General features: G+C 26.5%; 1 non-coding gene across 1 annotated transcript; it reads left to right on the top strand.

Annotated features, from left to right (window-relative positions):
* The first annotated feature begins 3,435 nt into the window (after nucleotides 1-3,435).
* On the top strand, nucleotides 3,436-3,517 carry TRNAS-AGA. Its single transcript has one exon. It is a non-coding gene; the product is annotated as a tRNA-Ser (tRNA).
* Nucleotides 3,518-3,967: the final 450 nt, after the last annotated feature.

The following is a 3,967-nucleotide window of genomic DNA, read 5'->3' as shown; positions in this document are numbered from 1 at the left end:
AATGACTAGCTCACCATGGGCCGACTCACTCCATCACGAATTGACCCATTTGATAGCTTTAAGTAAAATCATCATGTTCTTAATTGTCTTTTAAATTCCGCTACATGACTATGTAGTTTTTTAAATATATAGGCTTGAGTTGACCCACAGATTTTTTTTTCCCTTATGTGCTAGTCACAGGGACGGATCCAAGAATTAATAGTGGACTGGGCTGATTCTGAGTTGATTGAGTTTGCCAAGGATATTATAGAAGGGATCCGAGTTTACTTTACATGAACACATTATCATCTTACCTTTTCCTATATTTTATTAAATTTTAAACAAAATTATATACGAATTTATAAATAGAACGGTAAACAATTTATAAATAAATTAAAATTATATTTGATATATTATTTGAGGTAGATTAATAACATATTTAAAATAAGATTAGAGATAAAAATTCTATTTGAAATTAATTTTATCGGGTTAATTTTAAAATAAATATATAAATAATTTTGTAATCCAACTAGAAATGTAATATTTTTATCTCCAAACTAACTACAGACTTTTACTAGACAGAAAATTTTTTTTATATATATTCTAATTTTCTTATAGGGAAAGAATTATTGATAGGGTGAATTAATATGTGTCTAAAATATTTATGTAATTAAATTTATTAGTTATTGTTATGTACGGTAGAAAGATCTTCTTCTTATGTGAGATGGCCAAAGTTGACTTTGAGATAGAGGTGTGAAATTCAAATTTTTCAATGATTCTGTAGCCCAGCCCAGCCCAGCCCTTACATAAATCCGTCTCTGGCTAGTCATTATTCCAAAGGATAGTAGCCACCTGTGATTTACCTCCTCTGTGTTAGTGCTCGGACAGATTGACGGGGGTGTTGGGGGCGAGCGTATTCGTCTTTTATCACCTTGATCTAATATTTTTGATGAAATAACTAAGTTTTTATTTTTTTTAAATTTTCATATTTAATCCTTGATTCAATTCGGTTCAATTTAAATAAGTAAAATTAATTTTTTATTTTAATTTGGGGTTCAAATAGACAAAAGGGTATTTTAGAAAAAAAAAAAAAAAGTACGCCCATTGATTAAAAAAATAAAATGGAGTGCGCTTTTTTAATAATGTTCAAAACATATGCGCCCTTTGATAAATATTGTAATAGTTACGATAATATTTGCTATTACATAAAATAAAATTACTTTAATTTAATTTAAATTATCATATACAATACAATTATATTAAAATATTTATTATCTTAGTTAAAATTATTTAAACTTAAATGAAATTCTTTAAACTCGATCAAAATCATCTAATAATATGCAAGTAATCATTACAACTATGGTCAAACTATTACAATAGTAAATATAATTTTAATTATGTTTGAATATTTTTTATTAAATTGATAAAAATATTTTGATATATCTGTTTTATAATTACTTTTGATTAAGCTAGAATAATTTTATTATAATAATAACTTTTATAATTTATTTCATGTTGTAGCATCTATATTCTACAATTATAACTGTTATATTTATAACTGCTACAAAGTTATAATAATTATAATTATAACTACTACTGATTTGCAACGGCTATATAGTCATAATTGTGACAACAATATTACTGCAGACCCAGTTATTATAGATTTATTTTGGTATAATAATGTATGTGATAATTTTGATCAAGTTGAAAAAAAAATTATGGATACTAGTATGATCGTGCACACACGTATTGCGTGTATAATATAATAATATATAAATTATTTGGGCTTTTGAAAATCCAAATTATTTTGGATTTTCTAGTGTCATCCTTATAAACCAAAAATTAATTATTTGGGTAAGATTCGTGATATCCATGCAATAGTGACGCTAGAGAATTCCAATAACAAATTATTGTAACGGACTTCTCTATACAAAAAAATTATTTTAATTTAATATTATACTTGTCTTAGTAAAAAAAACTAAGAAAAGTATATTTTTTAAAATCGTCAGCCTAAAATATTTATAGAAGTTTCTTTGATGTGTTGTCAATTCTAAGATATGAGACTAAAAAATATATATATATATATTTTTTATATAAAACAACCAAGAAAATTAATGATAAGAAAAATTCATAATAATACGCTGTAGCTGAGTCTCAAATTCTAGATCACTGATTATTTTACTTGTGGAATTACTAATAAACCTTGAAATTATTTTTAGTGTAAATAGAAAAAATGACATTAACGTAAATGTATTTTAGGATTCACCAAAGTTAGTTAGTAAAGGGGGAAGACTTTTAATAAAATAGTCAGATATATATATTTTTTTAAAAAAACGTTTTTAATGAAAACTATAATAAAGGGTGATATTTTTATTTTGCCGCGTGAAAGTTATGTCTAATGTATTCTTCCATATCTGTTTTTTTTAAATATAAAATACAGTTCTTAAATTTATAATTTCTGAATATTTTTATTAAATTTTTGATAAAATAATATATTAAATTTAAGGAAAGTTTAAATGTACCAGTAATTAATTACATGCTAAAGACGATTATTGGTGGCTATTTTAATTGAGTCTACCAAATTCTTCTTTTAACCGAGAGATTTTTTTTAATAATTAAGTATCAATAATTAATTCTGGAGGCAGACAATCCTATCATACAAATCCGTCACTAGACAAATCCAAAAGCAACTTTTTTCCAGAAACTAACATTTTAGATTTTTTATCTAAAAAGAAAAATATTCTATAATACATCATAATTAGATTATGAATACTTGAAAAATAACGAGCGTCTCAATTGAGTTTAACGAGAGAGGGCAACTCATTGCTTCTGGTAATGGAGTTTAAATTTATCTGATTCGTAATCTTTAATTTTTTTCTTGATCTCTTAGATAATTTGTAGGTTGGATTGAGGTCGGAATCCAGTTAAAGTTGATTATGATCTCCTCTGAATTTATCTTTCTATCCAGATTATAATTTTAAATCGAATCATATAATTGGAAGTTGTCGACAATGGATAGACTGTATGACGCCGAGCATAGGGGCAACCCATCTATCATTGGCGATCTCCGGTCATCTATCTTAATCTAAATTATAATCTGGATAAAAAAATGAACTCAAATAAGATTACAATTAATTTTGATCAGGTGACGAAGAAATTATAGAAAATATTAGAAAAAAAAAAAAAATAGGAATTGCGTACGAGAAGCTATGCTCTCCTAATAATGCAACAATTTTATTTCATTATTTTTAATAATATTCTTTATTGATTTAATAATGATAGAGATTAAGTGAGTGACAATTAATCATTAAGGATGAAGGTTGAGGTTCACTTGTTTAATTATTTAATTTGATTTAATAGTGTGCCGCTACATTCATAATTGGTCTTAGCGGATTGTTACGAGATATGAAATATAAATTAAGTTGTAAAGAATTTAGATAGAGTTGACATACAATTGTGGTCTTGCCGGAGTGGTTATCGGGCATGACTAGAAATCATGTGGGCTTTGCCCGCGCAGGTTCGAATCCTGCCGACCACGTTTTTTAAAAGAATTTTGATTTATATTTGAAAATTATAAATTAAAAGCAATAAAAAAAAGCTTAGAAATTTAATATGCTTAGCCAGCCCACCACCTGCCCAACGCTTTCGCTTCCGAACTCTATTTACTTGGAAAAATATCTACTCATATTTTTATTGTTTATCTATATGCTTGCCCATCAAAAAGATTTGAGGCTTGATTTAAAAAAAAAAAAAATCTATAAGCATGGATTCTACACCGATAATGGCATAAGATATGTGTAAGTCAGTCTAAATGACTGAGACAAACATAGCTTGTGTCGATGACATTGTAATCGGGACTCTCGTTGTTCAAGTGTTGGAAAATCATGCTCATAGGATTAAGCTTTATGTTTTTAATCATGAAAGCCCCTCAAACTTTTTCATCTAGGTAATAAAAACTAAGTAATAAGAATTATTTGTTTTGTCATTT

This window comes from Zingiber officinale, chromosome 2A (genome assembly GCF_018446385.1).
Source record: "Zingiber officinale cultivar Zhangliang chromosome 2A, Zo_v1.1, whole genome shotgun sequence".
Lineage (NCBI taxonomy): Eukaryota > Viridiplantae > Streptophyta > Magnoliopsida > Zingiberales > Zingiberaceae > Zingiber > Zingiber officinale.
The sequence above is the reverse complement of the archived record's forward strand: the minus strand, read 5'-3'. Positions and strand labels throughout refer to the sequence as shown.